This window comes from Thamnophis sirtalis, unplaced genomic scaffold (assembly GCF_051295495.1).
Source record: "Thamnophis sirtalis isolate CommonGarterSnake01/CBP01778 unplaced genomic scaffold, rThaSir2_p1.2 scaffold_6, whole genome shotgun sequence".
Lineage (NCBI taxonomy): Eukaryota > Metazoa > Chordata > Lepidosauria > Squamata > Natricidae > Thamnophis > Thamnophis sirtalis.
In genome coordinates, this window is record NW_028261386.1 from 68,533,448 (window position 1) to 68,555,683 (window position 22,236).

Consider the following 22,236-nt stretch of genomic DNA (forward strand, 5'->3'; position numbering starts at 1 on the left):
TCTACAGTAGAAAGGTAAAGTAACAAATTAATCATAATAATTAAAAAATACTGTGCTTGGCAACCAAACTTTCAAAATTCAGAACAAAAAAAGTTATTCATTTTGAGCTAATCTTATATATTGATCATTTAGTAATGGGCAATTGTTTTCATTTATCAGTACTGATTTTGTAAAATGTTCTTAATTACCATTTCATTCCACTGTTTCACATTCACGTAGGAATAAACTCTATTGAACTTAGGGGGGATCATTTTGAGTAAACATTCATATATTTGAGAAGGACAGCTATACAAATTGAGAAAGAAAGAAAGAAAGAAAGAAAGAAAGAAAGAAAGAAAAAAAGAAAAAAAGAAAGAAAGAAAAGATATCTGATAGGAAAAACCTGGCTGCCCTTAGCAGTTAAGATGTAAAATTTGGATCTTCCTAAAAATAACTTCAGTCTGTCATTAAATTGCTCATGTCTGAGAATTTCATCATCTTGTCACAAATTTCCAAACAGGCAGGAAGGACACTTGCTTGTGTGTAATGTGCTAGAACAGGGTCAGCTCCAGACCCCAGAGACTGCCTTTCAAAAACATTAAATAAATTGTCCATATCCCACTGACAGGCCTCGTAAGTGGCAGAGCAGCAATTTTGCTCAAGATTGGTTGACAAAATAAGTATCACTTTATGACAACCAGATGCCGGAAATAGCCATGTTAGATTTTGTGAATAGCTTTGACACTTCATCTTTCCCAGTGAAACTGGATTCGGAAACATGCATTTAAAAAACAGTTACAGGTGAAATAATCTTGTGCATTAATATGTAAGATTGTGATTGGTTTTGCATTTATTTATTTATTTATTTATTTATTTATTTATTTATTTATTTATTTATTTATTTATTTATTTATTTATTATTTTAGAAAATCGGTAAGCAAAATTCTTTAATGCAGAGAAGGCTGGAGAGGAAAACCACAGTTTCTTCTATTTTAAGATATTAAATGTATTTATGCTTTGAAACAAAAACAAAAAAAACCCCCACCAGACTGCTTGTGCTAATAGTGGATTTTTGTTAAGCTTTAAGCTGGCTTTTATGATAGCAGCAGTTGTGGCATTTTGCAAGACCTTATCTAGCTCTGTGAAGATACATGTAAAATAAGAGGCTGGTCACTTGACCTTTTGGGCTCTTGACTGAGCTTGTCGGTGCATTTGCTTGTTGTTGACAGATTTGTCTTTCTTCATCTGCCAGCTATATCAGCTGTGTGTCAGGCTTTTCTTTGCATATGTTAACATATATCAGTTGGGAGAGGAACCTATTTCTGGAATGACTTTGCAAGCTTACACTATCAGGGAAGGGCATCTGGGAAAGTACTAGCTACACACTTTTAAAGGGACACACTGGTTATCCATTAGCTACACATTTTTAATGGAACACACTGTTTACTCTTTAGCTACACACTTTTATTGCGACAAGGGCCCCCTGGGATGTGCTGTATTTTGAAGGCCAGATCATTGCTCTTCACAGAATATCTATCTATCTATCTATCTATCTATCTATCTATCTATCTATCTATCTATCTATCTATCTATCTATCACCCATTTAATCTATTCAGATACCAACTAAATCCAACATTTGTTAGTTCCCAAACTGGGTGAGATCATTACCTAAACTAGATAGCATGATGATGTTATCTAGTTTGGGTAATGAAATGTCTACAAGAAAACAACTAAACCCAAGAGAGCACCAAGGAACCCGCATTTTAACCCTGAGCTACAAATATTCTCCTTTATTAGATAAAATCAGTGAGGCATTGACCTGTTAACATACTTTTTTTTTCTTTTTCATTTTCACTTTATTTGTATGCCGCCCTTTTCCCTGGGGGGACTCAGGGCGGCTCACAGTTCAAAAGGGGGGGGGGAGACAAACAATTTACAACATGGAGACACTACATCATTTAAGAACACAACAGTCATACAATTCGAGTGGGGTTAGAATCGTTAACCCCAGGCCAGCCGGGACAACCAGATTTTAAGGGCGGCGCGGAAGGACTGGAGGGTGGTGAGGGTCCAAATCTCCACGGGGAGTTCATTCCAGAGGGTCGGAGCAGCCACCGAGAAGGCTCTCCTCCGGGTAGTTGCCAGTCTACACTGGCTGGCTGATGGAATTCGGAGGAGGCCTAATCTATGCGATCTTATCGGTCTAGTGGAGGTAATTGGCAGTAGGCGGTCTCTCAAGTACCCAGATCCAATACCATGGAGGGCTTTGTAGGTGACAAGTAGCACCTTGAATTGCACCCGGAGATCAACAGGTAGCCAGTGCAGCTCGCGGAGGATAGGTGTTACGTGGGTGAAATGAGGCGCACCCACGATCGCTCGCGTGGCCGCATTCTGGACCAGCTGAAGTCGCCGAATACTTTTCAAGGGCAGCCCCATGTAGAGCACATTGCAGTACTCCAGCCTAGAGTTCACAAGGGCACGAGTGACTGTTGTGAGGGCCTCCCGGTTCAGGTAGGGACGCAACTGGTGCACCAGGCGAACCTGGGCAAATGCCCCCCTGGTCACAGCTGACAAATGATGTTCGAAAGTCAGCTGTGGATCCAGGAGGACTCCCAAGTTGCGAACCCTATCTGAGGGGCGTACAATTTGACCCCCCAGCCTGAGAGATGGAACACTTGGCCAATTTGTGGGAGGGAAGCACAGCAGCCACTCGGTCTTTTCTGGATTGAGCACAAGCTTGTTAACCCCCATCCAGTCTCTAACAGCCTCAAGACCCTGGCTCATCACATCCATCGCTTCGTTGAGTTGGCACGGGGCGGACAGATACAACTGTGTATCGTCCGCATACTGGTGGTATTTTATCCCGTGCCGTCGGATGATCTCCCCCAGCGGTTTCATGTAGATATTGAAAAGAAGGAGGGACATGACCAAACCCTGCGGCACCCCATACGTTAGGGGCCTAGGGGTCGATCTCTGCCCTCCGACTAACACCAACTGCGACCTGTCCGAGAGGTAAGAGGAGAACCACCGTAGGACCGTGCCTCCCACCCCCACCTCTCGCAGTCGTCGCAGAAGGATACCATGGTCGATGGTATCGAAAGCCGCCGAGAGGTCAAGGAGCACCAGGATGGAGGCATGGCCTCCATCCCTGGCTCTCCAGAGATCATCGGTCAACGCGACCAAAGCGGTTTCTGTGCTGTAGCCAGGTCTGAAGCCTGACTGGAAAGGATCGAGATAACTGGCTTCCTCCAAGGAATTATACTTGTTTATATCAAGTCGTGGAAGCTACCAATGAGTTATTTTCTGCAAAAGGTCAGAACTAATCAGAGTGGTCAGAAAATTCTCTTGACCTAGCCTCATATTCAATGCAGCCTTTGACTTTGATCCTGGCCTTTTGGATTTTTAAAAGACTATTCAAATCATGGTGTATCCTTTTGGGGGGAGGGGTGGCTTGTTTATTTGAAATTGGAATTTAATAAAATTTGTATGCCGCCCACTCCCATTGGGACTCTGGGCAACTCTGGGTTTAGTTTTCCAGTGACATCATTTTAACTAGGGTGTCCTCAAACTTGGGAATTGCCAAGGTCTTTGTACACTTCTGGGAGGTCTGTTTAAAGTAAACAAACAATTGCCTGTAATAATCAATACGCAACCATTTCTCATCGTATTCCTTTAGATAGTCATGTTAGCTGTTGTAGTACAAAAAATCATATTCCCATTATGAATGTATGATGGTTTATACCATTGAATTACAGTTTATTCCAACATTTATATCTGAGGGCCCATTTCACAGGGTTGTTGTCATGGGAAAAATGGGAGGAGAAAAGTGTGTTGGACCTGTTCTCTACCTTTCATTATTTGTATAAATACTACAGGTGGGATACAAACAAATGAAAATATTTAAAAAAACCATTTTTGTTTATTTCAGCCATGTCAGATATTTCATCCCAGTCAATCTGAGGTATATCCACCAATATTCCTCCTAACGTATATTCAGTTATCACAATAAGGAAATTATTAATGACATAAGAGGGAAAAAATCTGGTGAGTCCTATGAGGCTTAAAAAGTAACCTGGGTGACTTAGTAAGAGGTGATCTGAAAGCAATTTAACTGCTTTCCTCTTTCTGATCATGACCTCATAATCATGTGCAAAATGTACATTAAACTTCTGGTTTACTGCATTTTGAATCCTGGAAATTATTCTGTGTTTTTTAAATAAAGGAAACCTATATTGTATGTTCTCCTCTATTCTATGACCAAACTTAAAAAGAGAGAGAGAGAGGGAGGGAGGGAGAGGGAGGGGGAGGGGGAGAGGGAGAGGGAGAGGGAGAGGGAGAGGGAGGGAGAGAGAGAGAGAGAGAGAGAGAGAGAGAGAGAGAGAGAGAGAGAGAGAGAGAGAGAGAGAGAGAGAGAGAGAAGTTCTGAAGGAAAGAATTGTAGACACAGTAGGGCACCAAAGCAATCTATATTTTCCAGGGTTATCTTCAGTAGCATGACATATTACCAATCACTAACAAATTATAAATCTTGCAGATCATTTATCCTAGTCAGGTTTGATGCCTTCTGCAATAATTATAATAGTTACAGAAAATTCCTAACTACAAACACCTCCACCAGTGTGACTCCCATGTTACAGAAGAGGGGAAACTGAGTTTGATCAATTGGTCCATTAAATCTATGAATCTTTAGATACAAACAATCTGGGCGGGGGGGGGGGATTCTCCTTTGCTGTTTGTATGTTCATTTACTGGGTTGATTTAAGTTTTTTCCCCAAGTCTTAGTCAGAAGCCCCAAAGTGACAGATATAACACTCCCTCTTCCTGGGCAGGTAAGTGTACTGCAAGAGAGGAAATGGCCCTAATGAGCTTCCATGCAAGACAAGGACTTAAAGCCGGGTCTGCACTATGCCAGTTCAAAATCTTAATCACTACAATCCACTGGCAAGTTTTAAAAGATGAATGTAATATGTTCATTAATGTACTTGAAGAGTATTTGGAATGCATGAGCAGTTATAAGGGTGCCACTTACTTGGAACATGTGAAACCTCCACTCTGTGAGCTGCAATAGCAATAGCAATAGCAGTTAGACTTATATACTGCTTCATAGGGCTTTCAGCCCTCTCTAAGCGGTTTACAGAGTCAGCATATTGCCCCCACAGTCTGGATCCTCATTTCACCCACCTCGGAAGGATGGAAGGCTGAGTCAACCTTGAGCCGGTGAGATTTGAACCGCTGAACTGCAGATAACAGTCAGCTGAAGTGGCTGCAGTACTGCACCCTAACCACTGCGCCACCTCGCCATTGGCTAAGGATGTGCATCTGGGTGCATTTCAGGGTGCTGATGTTTACCTTTAAAGCCTTTTGTGGCTTGAAGCCAGATTAGCTACAGCAGAAGTCCCCAACTCCCGGTCTATCCGCGGCATGCCAGAAACCAGGTCGCACAAACAAACGAAACCCCATCTGTGGGATGCAGGCAGCATGCAAAACTACGCCCCCTCTTCTCTGTGGAAAAAACTCCCTCCATGGAACTGATCTCTGATGACCATCTTTTCCCAGTGGTACCTGCCCATCCCATGAGATGGCAGAAGAGGTATGCTCTGGCTCCTTCCTGCAAGAGAGCACCATCTGGTGGCAGCCAGGAAGAGTACTTTTTCTGCTTCCCTTCTAAAACATCATTCTCCCAGAAAGCAGATTTGCCTTGATTCTGCTGGCCTTTCTCAAAGTATTAAAACCCAAGTTTTACCATTAAGTTGGGGCCTGATATGCCGTTGAGACCATTTCTGTGTCATCATTATACTAAAGGTGTGATGTCAGAAATGTTCTTGGCTGCTATTTCATGGGTTTTTTTCTTGTTCAAATTTGTTTTATTTTTTTCTGTTTGTATTCTATTTTAACTGAGCCACCCAAGGCCAAATATATGCAAGCCATATAAAAGTAATTAATTAATTAATTAATTAATTAATTAATTAATTAAAATGATTGAATAAATATGTTTTCAAGTTACATAGCTCTTCAGAGAAATTATTCTTGTACTTCTATTTGGTTGAAAATGTTCTGAGAAATTTCCTTAGTCTCTGAAGATCAGGAAGAGTGACATACTGGGTACAGGAAAATATGCTAGATTGGTGCTGAAAACTGACCCCAAGCCACAAAGTTCAAATTCATCTTAAAACTCTATTAAAGTTCATGACTTTTATGGTTTGGATAGAACTATTTTCCACAAAGAACCACAATAGCCCTTATTTTCACTTTTTATCAAACCCGTTCATTATCATCTATTGAGCAAAGACAACCATCACTACTCCATGAAACTTCAGTCTGAAAGAATAGCAAAATCCTCCCCAGCTGCATCAACATTTTCTGTAAAAAAAAATAAAAAGTGACATGACACAACTTGAAGCATTGGCAATACAGCCCAATTCTGAAGCCAGCCGAGTTCTGGAAGGAGGCTATTTCCGAATTCTCATGTCAAATGTTGCTGCCATCTTGCTTACTTTCCACTGAGGTTGGCCACAAATTAACAGCTGTACCAGAGCCTTGGAAAACACGAGCTCTTTCCAAGCCTTTTTTCTTTCAAGTATGTGTTTTTCTTAATTTCACTTTGTTCCATATGGAGAAGAAGAAGGAAAATTAAATTGAACCATACATGAGAAAGAGAATCTGGAAAAAAAAAGATTGGGAACAAATTTCATGTCTGCTTCTATGTTGGAAGGAAAGAAGGAAGGAAAGTCAATGAATGCACATACAGGAAAATTGGTCTTTTTAGCATTATTGGTTAAGGCACCAGGCTAGAAAGAAGGAGACAATAAGTTTTAGTCTTGTCTTAGCCTTGAAAGCCGGTTCACAGACCTTGATCCAATTAGTTCTCTCAATCCATTCCAACTCACAGGGTTGTTGTGGGGAAAAGAGGAGGAGGAAGGTGTGTTGGACATGTTCGCTGCTTTATTTGTAAAAATAACAAAGGCTGAATGCAAATAAATATAACAAACAAACAATTTTTTAAGTTGAAAACATTGAAGAAATGATTTTGAAAAAGTGCTTCAAACCTCATGTGAATGCATTTCCTTTGCCTTTTTTAATACATAGAGGTAGTGATGCCCATGAGCTTCCATCTTACCATCGATAAATATGAAGTGCTGCCAGTATTAAAGTTCACCCAATATTATTTTTGAGGTAGCCCTTGAGGATAAGACAGGGAGTAATTCTGTTTGCTCAGGAGGACTGCCTGGAGTAATTCTAAAGCAAGGTTGGAGCCATTTTGGAAGAATTGTGTCTCAAAACATCTAAGAAAACAAAACATCATGTTTCTCAACCTTGGTCACTTTAAGATCTGTGGACTTCAAAAGCTGGCTGAGGAATTCTGGGAGTTGAAGTTCTCAGATCTTAAAGTAGCCAAGGTTGAGAAACATTAAACTGAACAACCAAGGAAGGAGAAATTGCAGACTAGGATTAATTCTCCAGCCAGTCACAACCTTCTCAGTAGCTCACTAGGAGTCTAGCAAGACTCTTGTCAAGGTGTGCAATACGGGGCCATATTGATAGAGACACTGCTGAAAAGCAGTTTCACAGAGAAGAAGAAGAAATTATTTAAAATTATTCTTATTTGAAGAAATAAATAAAGCTAACAACAAAAGTTCATATAAATGGGCCTTTGTTAATCTCATGTCTGTTGCACAGGGATGCTTGTAGAGTGGGCAACACTGCAATGTCTCTGAGGCTCATACTGCCCTTTGTTTTAGAGGGATTTAGAGTTGTGGACTATGGTGCATATTTTATGTCAGCATAATTGTGGTCTGGCAGCTGCTGGCAGTGCAGTAGGGCCTGAATGGAATGTAAAGAATGCAATCCCAGCACATTTGGACTTTTCTAGTTTCCCCACCAATGTAACTAGGGATGAGGAGATCACCACACAAATGAGAAGCAACCTCATTCTGAAACCAGTGGGAGGACGAGAGCAAGTTAGATAAAGTACTGGTATTCTCCCTTCTTCTTTGCAATGAGGAGAATCTCTGTAAAACTTATTTTTGAGAAAATCCTCTACTAAATCCTATGCTTTTTCCCCAGCCCCTTTTAATGATGTCACTCCTGTATTTTCAGTTCAATGAGGAGCAGATTTGGGGAATGTTTACAAGATTCGTTTTCTGAGATCATATCATATCATATCGTATTGCTGTTGAAAATTAACTGAAGATTTTGGCAGTGTGTTGCTTGACAGAGCACTGGATCAAAACATCAGTGCTATCTGCATTTCAATGTATTATGTCACCCTCTATGGAATAGGCTGTACAATGTGCTCACATCCTTTCCAACAGTCCTCCTGGGAAATAACTTAATCTATAACGTTACACATCTGGTGTGTGACTACATGAAGCTCGCTGATCTAAACTTGGATGCTGGCTTTGGTTCCCATGCTAGTGCATTAATTATCTGTGTCATTTGAAGACATTATGGATAAGACATATTGGAAGGCAACAATCTCATCATTCTATAATTATTAGCTAATGAGAAATTCAAAACACATAACTGACGGAGCCACTGATCGTCCCTGGTACGTAGACCGATATAAGCTACAAATTGGAATCCCAATACCTGAACCTATAAAGAACAGGAAAATGGCTGCCAAGCAACCTTGTCTCTCCTGGATCACTGGTATATTTTAGGCCCGAACTTGCTGACTGCTTTAGGCACCATTTCTGGGCTCCAAAACTCTGGACTGCCACTAGGTAACAGCAAAGTGTTACTGAAAACATGCTGCCATGTGGTGGCTGACTGGATGTTTTGCAGCCCACATACAAATGTATCTCCCTTTTCACCCACTGCATCACTGGCAGAGTAAATAGGAAGAGAAGCAATCAAGCCAACCACACTATCCAACAGAAGCTGCATTTTCATCATGTTGCTTAGTTCAAGTAGTGTTCACTGGCAGCACCATCACAAGTTTGCAATGTTTGTTTGATTTGGTAGCAAATATATATGCCTGGCAGCAGGGAAGTATTGGAAGACAGCTGAGTGTAGACAATGTTCCCTCCCTAAACAAGCCATTATCCACAGGTGCTGTAAAGAACCTTGTCTGGTTGCCAGCTCTGAAGTCATACTTAATTTCCCATCTGGTGAACTTCAGTTCATGGAACTAAAATGGAAGCATAATTTGGTTACTGAAAGTGATATACACCTGAGCTAGCCCTGATTTGAAATTCAAGACAGCTCTCTTCTGGTTTGCCGGAATTTGCTGCTGTTTGGTGACCAATGATAATTTCTATGATGATTGATGTGAATGGATATGGAGACAATTGATTACATACACAAAAAATATTGGCTGAGTTCAGTGGGAGAGTGTGTATCAGTGGTGGGATTCAAAAATATTTACTACCGGTTCTGCCGGCGTGGCTTGATGGGTGTGGCTTGGTGGGTGTGGCAGGGGAAGGATATTGTAAAATCTCCATTCCCTCCCCACTCCAGGGGAAGGTTACTGCAAAATCACAATTCCCTCCCAATCAGCTGGGACTCGAGAGGCAGAGAATAGATGGGGGTGGGGCCAGTCAGAGGTGGTATTTACCAGTTCTTTGAACTACTCAAAATTTCCGCTACCGGTTCTCCAGAACTGGTCAAAACCAACTGAATACCACCTCTGGTGTGTATGTTGAATAACAGCAGGGAATTTTCCAGGCTTTGAGTAAATATATACTAGTCTACCAGTGGATCTTTCAAAGAAAACTGACACAATAAAGAAAAAAAACCCATGTAAGTGGTAAAAAATGTGTTTGTGTACAGCAAAGAAAACAAATCAATATATGAAAGCTGGGTAGGGTTGATTTTTCTTTCTACATTTCTCCACTTCTGCCCAAATTCTACCATTAGAATTTGAAAGAGGAATTTCTTTCTCAGGGCTTCTTAAAAACTGAGTTCAGGTAATCCTTGATTTATGACCACAGTTGAGCCCAAAATTTTATATTGTTAAGCAAGACAGTTGTTAAGTAAGTTTTGCCCCATTTTACGACCCATTTTGCCACAGTTGGTAAGTTAATCACATGCTGTCGTTAAGTGAATCAGGCTTCCTCTGTTGACTTTGCTTGTTGAAAGCCAACTTATTACTTAGCCTTTTTAATTCTAAGGGAGATTATATTTATCTATCTATCTACCTGTCATCTCCATATCTCTCTATCTCTTTATCTATCTTCTGTCTGCCTGTCTGTCTGCCTGTCTGTCTATGTATCTATCTATCCTTACTCAAAATCCAGTGGAGTAAATCTATTAATTAAAAACAGGCAACAGAAGAACAAAAATTTAAGAAACAGTAATAAGGCTGTCTGTAAAAAATTAAAGAGCATATGCAGCTTCAGGAATATGAATTTTACCTTACATTGTCTTTAAAAAAGATGGCATTCTCAGCCCATTCTTCTAGAGTCCAAATAATAAGTAAAATGAGGTGGTCATTGTTTAAATTGATCTGTAGCTTTATTCTTCTAGAATCTAGATTATAATTGAATGCATTGCATCAGATCTGAAGGAGGCAGTGACAGACAGAGGGGCATGGAGAATTCTGATCCATGGAGTGGCCAAGGGTCAGACATGACTGAATGGCTGACGACAGCAATGCATTGCAGCATTGCTTTGGGCCCAAACCAAGAGTTAACAACCCTGATCAAAAGCAGATTACGTTTTTTTCCCCTCTAGGTGTGCTTCAGAGCATTTACAAAACATTAATGATCTTTGCAATTACCTTAACAGCTTTGCAATAAAACTGGTTCCCAAAATACTCTGGCATTCTTCCCTTTCCTTCAGTGCATCCAGAGTGGCGTGATTTATGCCTGACCTACTATCTTATTCTTTCCGGCTGAACTCTGAAGTTAAAGTTTGCCATGAGGACTTTGAACATCCATTAGTCATTAGCAGATAGCAGGGAAGAAACTTAATTTCCCTTCAAACATGATTCAAGATCAACCCCGCTCTAGTTGTCCAAAAGGGGAGGGCTCTGTCTGACAAAACAGAAACAAAAGGAAACTTTTTGTAATTTGGTGTGTTGAAATTTTGTTTGTGGGAGGGTGCTGGATAAGGCATACTCCTTAAATAAAATAGCTTAGCTACCAAGGATCATTCAAAGTTATGATATAGAAAAATAGACTTGCAATCAATGCTCGCATTTTATAAATGTCCATGATTGTTATTTGGGCCTTTTGCAACTGACAAGCATTTGCATTCATTGCTGCATCCCATAGCCACATAATCATCACATTTGTGCTTTGCAATTGGTTTATGACAGAGGTAATAGAGAAGGTGGAAATAAAATTGTAAGTTGCAGTCATATGTTTTGCTTAATGACCACAGCAATTCGCTTAATGACTGAAGAGCTGGTAAAGTCATAAACCAATCATGGTCACATCCCCCCCCCCAAGTGACTGTAGAATTGAATGATAAGAGTTGCTGATTTCTATTATGATTGTTAAGCAAGGACTACTTAACATCTAAAATATTGTTTCTCAGCCTTGGCAACTTTGACCCTCTGAAAAATATACTTGTTAATTCTAGCCACCAGGAGCCCCTCTACAAGAAGATTTCCATTTTGCAGGCTAAAATGACCGTACAGTTAAGAGCCAAAGTCTGTTTTCTCCTAGCTGTTCACTTCAGTCCAGCTGTTTTGTCTCGTGATTTCTCAAGCCGTGTTGGAATTCAGCAAACTATACAGCACCAAGAGCCAGCAATAACTGCCTTGTATGTTTGATCAGACTTCAAATGTTTGACCGTGATTGCTCAGCAGAAACAAGTCATACATTGATTCTCATGGTTTTATGACAGGCAAATATTTTTTCTGCCTACACAGACATTTTAGAGCCCAGCAATTAACCAGCTGTTAAGTTAGACTTAACACCCACAAAAGCATATGGGCTACACTTTACTGTACTTCACCTTATCAGCATAAAATCTGAATAAGAATCCAACCATTGTTAGACATCATAGGTTATTTCTCACTCAGTTAACAGAGGCCATTTTTATTACTGGTACCGTAATTCCACCACCATCTAAAACTCTCTACTTTGTATTTCAGACATTCCGGGGAAAGATAGGGTAGAGGCAGAGGTGGCATTCAGCAGGTTCTGACCAGTTCTGGAGAATTGGTAGCGGACATTTTGAGTAGTTCAGACAACCAGTAAATACCACCTCTGACCGGCCCCGCACCAACTATTCTCTGCCTCTTGAGTCCCAGCTGATAGGGAGGGAATGGGAATTTTGCAGTAACCTTCCCCTGGAATGGGAAGGGAATGGAGATTTTACAGTATCCTTCCCCTGTCACGCCCACAAAGCCAGGCCACGTCCACCAAGCCATGGCCACAGAACTGGTAGTAAAAAAAATTGAATCTCACCACTGGGTAGAGGGAAAGGAGATGCAGATAAAGCAAGTTTTCTGACTACTTGAGAAAGTTAGAAATCAATAAACCATAGCTTTTTATCACATATCTTGGGCTGGTTTCTACAGGGCCTTTTCAAATCTCTCAATATTGGTGTGTCCTGTATGGAGAGTCTATGAATTGAAAATCCAGATCACTTTGTGTTGAATGCACAATTTCCTTACCTCTTCTTGGCTTTTATTGTCAGTGCTGAGGGGTCAGGGACTGAAAATGTGCTATGAACTAAAAACTTCACTTACATTTCATTATAAATAATATTCCCATTTCCTTCCTCTTTCCCCACAACAACCACAAACCTGTCAGATGGGTTGAGCTCAGAGACGGTGCAATCAGGGTGACTTTGGACCACTGTCTATCAGTGCAACCCAAATACTGCAAGAGAGTATTTTGTTAATAACTATCTATTCTCTAAATTATTGGGTGGGGTGGGGTGAGAAATGCTTTTGGCATGGTTTGATTTTTGAGGGATTATGCTTGGTGGAAATTTCTGTAGAAGACTACCCAGCGATAAACTCTCTTTAATATATCTGTTACAAATAGATTAAGAAAATAACATTATGTTCCTCTCCAAGGGACCCCTTTTTGGGGAGCAGCTGAAATCCTTGTGAATATCCCCTAATTACTGAAGAATGAGTGCCTTGTGGTGGAGATCTTACTTTGTTGACAACACAACCTATTAGTTTCTGCCAAAAATTCTGGGGGATTTTTTTCCCCTTGAAAATTATGAAAAACACCTTTAATTCTATTTAAACCAGTGGTTCCCAATGTGGGGCCCATGCCCCACAGGGGGGGCAATTTGATTTTTAATGGGGGCAATTTGAACCTTGTTTAAACCAAGTTAATGGCCTTTTAGGCTTCCTCCATGTGAGTAGAGTTCACTTTTTGAGTAAAGTAAGAATTATATCTCACAAAGGGGGCATCAGGATTTTAAAGATGCTTAGGTGGGGCATGGCCAAAAAAAGATTGGGGACCACTGATTTAAACTGAATATTATTAGTAGGGACTCTAGGAGTTAGCTCTTGGCTCCTGGAATTTGGTAGCTTCTTCTTCCTCTTTACATTACTAGGCATTTAGCTAGCTCTGCAGTCATTAATCTACGGCTAAGGAAGATGCAATAAAAAAGGGTGGGTTCTCAGCTAGTTGAATAAAAAGAACATTTTCAGTACCCTCCTCCCTTTTGCAGCCCACTGTGTTCCCAAAACACTGTGATCCTCCTGAGTGATGTGAGATAAAATGTGAAGGGCTGCTGAAATAGATAAATTTCTGGATCCTTTATTAGCCTACCACATCTAAATTGCATTGGATCATTGTTAGATGATAACATGGAAATAGGGGGGAAAAAACACCTGAATCTCTTTGCTGTTTTCTAGTGGTAATCTGGCGATTATATTTCAACCAAGATTTAGTAGTCCTAACCTTTTCCCTCCCAACACCCCACCCTATCACAAAGAGGCTTTTCAGCAGGGACCATATGTTACAGGGATGAGATGGACAGGAGGCTTCCCATCTGTGACCTTCTTTAAGTTAGATTAGGAATCAAGTGTTTGCCTATATTTGTGTCCTTTATTAATGAATTAAAAGTACATAAATCTGCTCTTCTGGCATCTGACAGTATACATAATATGTATGAACAGTGAATGTTTAGTATCAGAATATACCACCCCCAAGAGTTATGTAGGTCGGTATGAAAGTGGAGTTCTGGTCTTAGGGCTGCACTTTATAAGGAATAATAATACTTGTATGAGGGACATGGAAGTATTGGGGAGGATCCTGTGATTCCTGAATAGCTGAGAAAAACTAAGTTTGCTTTGTGGGGACCTGGAATGAATTATTCTTCCTCTGTATCCTTTACGCATATCTGTAATTATAAATTAAAAGAGACTAAATTCAGGACATTCCTACCTTCTATATATACTATGTGATAGGACTGAATACCTTTTGATTAATTGATGGTGTTGCTGGGGGCTTAGAATCATAGGGCTAGAATGAACCTTGGTGTCCTGACCTAGGCTTCTGGATGAGGACTCGGCAGCACAAAGCTGCCTCTCCAGCAAACTCCCAGCCCACAGTCTTTCAAGATAGTTCACAATGACTGACTTTTGGCAGACTTGGAGAGCGACCAGGTCGATATCTTTCAGATCTCGCAATACTTGGCAAGAATGCAGGAATGAACTAATTGTCTCCTGCAAACACCCCTCCCCTTTCGCTCCTCTTATTCACTTTGGGAATTAACCGTCCACCTGTGGCCTTACTCCAAAGTCGACCCTTATTTCTTAGCTGTTCCTTTGTCTGGCAACTCTCTGCATTCACAAACTGGGCACAGGCTCCAGCTGTTTGTCTGCCTCACTGATGTCTGACTCCGAAGGAAGCTGATAACTGTCAGAAAGCCCTGGCTCCATCTCTGTCTCTGACAGAGCCTTTAGAGCCTTCCCCAGACTCCAGGACTGGCCCATGTTCCTCTCCAACCTCCTCACTGTCCGAATCAGTTGCCAGTTCTGCTGGCCGCTGGTGGGCCACAACACTTGGAGGTCTTCTAATCCAATCCCCTGCCCAAGGCAGAAGACCTAATACTATTCCAGACAAAAGATTGTCCACTCTTTTCTGAAAAATTCCAGCAATGGAGCACCACAACTCCAGAAGTTTCCCTTGATTATTTGTTCTCCCTGTCAGGAAATTCCTTCTTACTTCTAGTCTGATCTCCTTCTGATGAGCTTTCACCTATTGCTTCTTGTCCTGCCCTCAGGCGCTATAGAGAATAAATCGACTCCTTCTTCCCTGTGTCAGCCCTTCAAGTACTGGAAGACCACTGTCATACCTTCTAAGCCTTCTCTTTGTTAGGTAAAACATAGCTAGTTTCTTTAGCCGTTCATTGTAAGGTTTAGACTCCAGATCCTTTATCATCTCTGTTGCTCTTCTCTGCACTCTTTCAAGGTCTTTTTGGTATCCTATGTTACGATTGTATGCTATTCTCCCAGCATCATCCTACTGCAATAGCAGGGATTTGTGTAAACAGGAGAGACAGTGAAAAGTGCCCAGGATGCCATCAGGTTGACTGATCAAGATAAAAGAGAGAAGAGGAAAGACCATATAGGCATCTTGAAGCCCTTTGGGTAAGATAAAAATGTAATAAGTAAATAATGTTTCTGCAGCTTGTTCATGAAATGTGATCAGTACCCCACTATGAAAAGATACTTTTTACCCGTTTATCTATATTTTTATCATTGAATGTCAAAGTTTATAGTATGCTATTCATCTCCATTTTTTTTACTGATTACTTGCTAACATTTTGCTTTTGTTTTAAAACTGAAGTAGTTTTCTGGTGCCTAGAATATTCCAGCTTGTTGGACATTAATCTTTCAATCTAGCTAAGGTGAAGAAGAAATAGAGATAGTTCCCAAAACTTAAGCAGGATAACAGAATTTTTCTTTCAGTGGAATATGGAGACTAATATTGCTGAACAACAAATCCCTTAGAATGACTGTGAGTGTGGGTAAAAAAATAAATAAATCATTGTGTCCCTAGACAAACTATTACTCAGACTGCTAATTACTAGACATCCCACATCACGTTGTATGCTTAAGCTTTGGCTCCTTTCCACTTCATCTAGTTACATATTTGTCAACTAAATTGAAGAGGAATCTACTATCAGAAATCCATGGGAGGCATTTGTGGTTCCTCATTAAACATCTCCTTTAACTTATGAGAAAATCTAAATGAGATGAGTTTTCCATCTGTTGCTATAGGAAAGTTTTATATTTTTCTTTAAAAAATCCCTTGAACTACCTCGGGGGTTTCATTTTATGAATATCTATAAAATGCATTTTGCAGAAAATGGCAAATATATTCTAAACCTGTATTTGTATAGAATTTACATAATGCTCCATTTTAAGTCTCCAAGCAACATTTAAAAGTCTTGCTGATTTTTATTGTTGCAAATATTATTGTAGTATATGCCAGTCATGATGATTATGACATGTCAGTGTAACTGTCTGGAGTTTTACAGCACAGGAAAATGGCATCTGTCTTAAGAAATTTGCAATCTAAAGTATAGCATTAGCAGGAAGGATAAGAGTGAAAAATGAGACTGAAATAATTGCTTTGGTTTGTTATGTTTCACATTTCCCACTGTATCTTTCCTGCATAGACAAAAAAAGTATCTTTCTTCTTATGGACCTGATTAATAGATGACACTTAATTGTGTCTTTATTTGCTGGTTTTCCAATAAGACCATTTTTGTGTGCATGTCTGTATGCATTACAAGCCTTCTATAAAATTCACAAGCTGTTATTACTCATTACTTTCCCTCCCTAAATTCTGCATTGTTTAATGGAATCTTATTGAGTTCAAACATTTTATGATTATGTTGAGAGTTGACTATATTATCAAGGAACAGGGAAGATCATATATATTTTTGGTTTTTCAGTCCACAGGTTCATTTCATTCTTCATGGACAAAATGTCATTGTTTGAGCTTTCTTAATGAGTTTTTCCAGATAGCATTATTATGCAGTGTTTGTTTTGACTCATTATACATTTTTACAAAGTCCAGAAGTCGCATCTTCCATCTGGAACCTTTCCATATTTCCCCACCATTTCTTTCATCTTGTTAGTGACCACAGATCAGCCAAGGATTACAAAAATGGAATACATTCAACTTACGTGTTATAAACTTTGGCACTAAACATGCATTGATTCCAACAGGAACACAGAAATGCAGTGAATAAATGGAGTGATTATATTGCAAAAGGTAAAATAATCTGTAAATCAAGCCTGACTACATAGATATGCCCAGAGCATTTTAGTCTTTTTCACTTTTCCTGGTTATGTCTCTTCCCAAGTACCAAGTTGGTCCTTTCCTCTTCCTTTTCAATCAAAATTATTTAGCCCCTTCCATAAATTGTAACTTTAACTTGACTGAGTTGTAGCATAAGAAAAGACATGTCACTGATGTGCAATTACAGCTCTGTTTACAAAATGTCTTCCTGCTTACTCTTCAATCCCTATCCTTCTCTGAAAACCCAGAGCTCCTCTCTTGGCCCCCTGCTGTGGTACTTACTAAAGAGCCATTTCCAGTTTCAATTATGTACATACATTTGCATTCTTAATTTTGAAGAAAAATCACAAGTGCTAGTGGACCACAAATGTATACCCTTTCCCCATTCCGTATTAGCATATAGATGGCAATTCCATTACACAAAGCACAGGAGGTGTAATGGTATGTGGGAATGACCTTGGGAGAAAGAAGGAAGAGTCACACCCTAGACAATCGCCTGATAGACAAAACCTGAGTCTGAAGGAGGAAGGATGGCAAAAGCGTCTCAGAAGGGACTGTAGGAAGTTAAAACCCACCCCTCTTCTAGAAAAATGAAATATCCTGGGAAATATTGAAAAGGCAGAACATTATGTTGCCCTGGATAAGAAATGGAGAAACATGTTTTTAGACAGGAAACAGAATCACTCTTAATAGCTGCCACCTTTGTCAATGGGCCATTAAAAGACCTGAGCCAGTGTATTCTACATAACAAAGATTTTACCCTTCAGCTTCAGGGTGATGGGATTAAGGCATGATAGTATTAGCCCTTTACTCATCTCACCACAGGGCACCTGGGAAGAAGCAATGCTCAACCAAACCTGGGCTCAAAACACAGCCTACAAAGTTGCACACTCAGGTTCAAAGTCCAGAGAGGGCATAAAACCAGGGATTTTCAGCATCTCTGTCCCTTTTTCTTCTTCACTCAACATCATGAAGCATGTGATCCCCCTTTTCTGCTCAGGAGCTCAAGCCATGTGATTCTGTTCAGGAACTCAAGCCATGTGATCCTATCCACCATTAAACCATCTTTCCAAGCAGCCTCCATGTTTCCAGTGTCTTTTTCCCCACTTGGAAATGAACCCAGATGGACATCTCTTCCAACAGGACCTCCCTGGTTTTGGGGAGAATAAAGGTGCAGGGCAGGAGGGGTTCTTTTAGATGTGCAAGTGTCTGTTAATATCACCTGACAATAAAGACAGAACTAGTATGCCTGGTTGTGCTTCTTGCCTGGACTTTGCAAGGTTGACAGAGGAAGAGAGGGGCAAAATAACATTGGGAAAGAAAGTAAGAAGCAATACTTATAATACTTCAAGACAGGGAGGACCACATAATAATCCAAGCAAACAAACTCACCGAGTTTCATTAGCCATATAAGACATGTGCAAAACTCACATGGAGTTTTGCTTATGTTTTACCTATAGTGATAGCAACTCCTTCTGAATTTATCTCCCAGGATCATGCTGCATTTGCCCCATATTCAACTATAGAACTGTTGTAGCTATTTATACTCCACTCGCTGCCAGGGTAGAGCTGATTCTGTGTGTTGATTTGTAGGCAAAAGCTACTTAACTCCTTTGGATTGATTCATCCAGATTTACTTCTCATATCTCAATCCAGGGTCAAGTAAGCCAACTGCTTCAGCATTTGTTCATTTACGGTATGGCTTTGTTTCTTTATTTAGATGACTTATATAATTGCCTTCTTTACATATGACTCAAGGTGATCCACAATTAAAACAACAATAATGTTATAAAAAGGAAACAATTATAACATATAGTAAGAATAATCATGTGTTCATTTGTTCCATGAAAGGCATCTTGCAGACTAAGTCAACATTACCTTTCTGCAACAGAGGGTTGTGTGCCAAACCAACTTTTGTCAAGGTTGTTTAATGTCATTATTGCCAAATAAGCACAAAAATACCCCGTTCCCCAATCTGATAGGCTTATTGCTATTTATCTCTAGCTGTTTTGAAATGACTTCTTACTGGGAAGTAAGAAGCACAAAATCAGGTTACCTTAAATGTTGTGTCTGTTATCTCAGCTCTCCCCTTTTTGGGGGGAGGGAAGAATTGCGGTATTGTACTTTGCATAGATGAAAGGTGATAAGAAGGACATAATGGTGATGATGGTATAGTTCTGAAACCTGACTTCTAAATTATTTGGCTCTTATCTGTGCTAGATGGCTTCTCTTCTAAGGGATACTGGGTCTTTATAGACCAACTAATGAGGCAAGGCAAATCTGGATGGACTGGGAGAAATTTTTTGGTGGATGCATCCTGAGCTATAAAAGTTATCAGGAGAAGGGTAGTTAATAATGCCTTTTCATTTGCTATATGTAAATGTTCTCTGTCCTTAATGCTCTTCCTTGCCTTGCTGAAGATCACCATTAGACATTGCATCCTACCGGTAGATCCTTAAACAAATTCTATTTAGCTGTCTAGGAATGGACTTCTCTATTCCCCATAACAAAATAGTAGCCAAATGATTATTCTTTGCTGTACTTTAGCATTGCTACGTGTTGTTACAATTGATTTATTTGTTTTGTACTGTCCTAGTTGATGCAGTTGTCAGATGGAATGATATTCAAGAGTCAAACAGGGTTATCTTGTCACTGTTTGACTAGGAACATATCCCTAAAGGACTTTGGATCTGAGATCTGTCATCTGGCTATCTTCTTGTTATGAGCATGACCCTATGCTATCTGGTGGCAGTGGTAGGATGAGTCAGATTGTCCATATTACTATTCCATTTAATCCTAGAAAAGGTTGGATTTTTCTGAGCAGTGGTTTACAGAATTATTAGTTCCTGTTTGGTACTTCTAATTAAGTGAAGTTGCAATGCATAACATTATGACTATTTAAATCCAGTTCCACGTGGCTCCTGGCTTCCCTTTGCTTTCTTCCATGGATGTAAGGAAGTAATATTTGCTAAGTAGATGGTCCTCTTTTCAACTGATGGGGGGAAAAAGCAGGGGAAAAAGAAGGATGAATAATTCTGTTCATAAATAGGGGTGTCTCTTGGTACTTTTCCAGAAGGCAAGTCCATTGTTTTTCAAAAAGAACAAAGCTAAGAGCAAAATACAGCATTTTCTTCCTCAATATCAACATATTGTAGGGTCAGTGTAGCCCAGTTGAGTGGTCTGTACTATTGAGCATTGTGTCACCATAGCTACAATGGTATGGGCTTCGTAGTCCATTTCAGAGGGGGTTGCTGCCAGTTTGACCCAGATCAAGCAAGTTGGTAGTAGCGGTGGCGGGAGGCTCCTCCCACCCACCCGGATGCATGCACAGAAACGTTGCACCCAAACCAGTAGTAAAAAAAATTAGCAACCCACCTTTGGTCCATTTGTCTAAAAACTAGACAATGAGCAAACTGATTAAGAGGCTGGTTTTGCTTCCAGATCCCACTTTTGGCCTTCTAAGCATTCAGTTAACCATAGTGAAATAAAAATGCAGAGCCTGATTTGGCCTTTACTCTGATTCACTCTTTACGTATTTAAAAGATGAGGGAGCCCCTTGCAGAGGAGTTGACTGCCCAACCTGCTGTTGAAAAACATCCTACAACATGACTTAAGAAAGGATTCAAACTGCAAAGATCCAGCTTGTTCTTTCTAAAAGAAACAAATCCACAGTAATAAAATTTAAAGAAGTGTGCAGCTAACTTGATTCTTCAAAAATAACCCCTCTGCTCTTAGTGAACTCATGATCTCTTTCAATCCACCCAGCCCCATTTCTTTGGGAACATTATCTATTGCATTCTATCATATCCATTTGGTTTTTATTTTGCACATCATTCCCAGTGCTTAATAAATAGGTCTTTCCACTTCTACTCTTTTACCGAATGCTTTGAATAACTATTAACTTCTTGGTTAAAAGCAGTTAATTATCAACAGGTAATGTTGCATAAAAACTACTCTTAGTCCCTTTCTCCTAGATGTGGGAGAGACCATAACAGTGACCTTCAGTAACACCTGGTACCTGAAGCTTGCAAAACACCTGACTTGAAATAATATCACGTTGGTTTATCTGCTATCCAAGGTCAGAAACAACGTGAACAAGTTGTGTTTTAGAGGCTTGATGTTTTTCAACACCCAGCTCCCTTTCCAACTGAGATATGGCTCAGGATCTTTGAAAAACATGATTAATAAGCATGTTCCTCCCTTGCCCTGAAAGCTTTGCACACTGAAGCTAATCTGTGGTGTGTTCTGTGTTACTGAGAAACACGATGTAGCAGTACAGCCTGTTCTGCCTTCAGTAGCTAGTGGAAATGTGTTCTGAATAAAGCTGATGCCTATTGTGATTTAGCTTTCCTCTGTTTAGCAGAATGAACCTCTCATTATGAATAAATTGTCATAAAATCAAGAGGTTCCTCAATCCCACTGCTCAAGAAAGATTAGTTGTGTTTCAAGGGCAGAGTAACACAGAACTGGAGCACATGGATGACTCCAAAGCTCTTTCACCTGTAGAGTCACAGGAGAAAAAGACTGGAAGAGAAGTATTCATCATTTTGTCCTCCTTTGTCATCTCAGTCTAGGAAAATAGAAAAATAATTTCAAAAGAATACCTCCTCTTCTCAAAATTTCAATGGTATTAAAGGAGGATAAACCCAGAAGGCCTCAGGCTGTAATAGTGAACCTATGGCACACATGCCAGAAGTGGCAGCAGAGGCCTCTCTGCTGGCATACGCACCATCATCTCACCCCAGGTCAGATCTCTGTAACGTTTCTTTCGTGAGCTTCAATTTCCCTGCAAACGATGAAATAGAACAGTGGTGGGTTTCAAAATTTTTTAGAACCTCTTCTGTAGGTGTGGCCTGCTTTGTGGGAGTGGCTTACTGGCCATGTGACCAGGTGGGAGTGGGCTTGCCAGCCATGTGACTGGGTGGGCATGGCCAACTTGTAAAATGTGGTGAAACTCACTTAACAACGTTCTTGCTTAGCAACCAAAATGTTGGCTCAGAAACTCTGGCATTTGAAGCACGCAAGTCCTAAAGCTGTCAAGTTACCCTTGCACCCCTAACCCTTTAGCAAAAAACCCAG

At 40.2% G+C, this 22,236-nt stretch overlaps 1 long non-coding RNA gene across 1 annotated transcript in view; it reads left to right on the top strand.

Annotated features, from left to right (window-relative positions):
- The first annotated feature begins 18,775 nt into the window (after positions 1-18,775).
- LOC148045008 (uncharacterized) overlaps positions 18,776-22,236 on the top strand; it is an 83,134-nt gene continuing 79,673 nt past the window's right edge. Inside the window, exon 1 of the long non-coding RNA XR_015696993.1 lies at positions 18,776-18,853. This is a non-coding gene — a long non-coding RNA (uncharacterized LOC148045008). The remainder of the gene's footprint in view (positions 18,854-22,236) is intronic.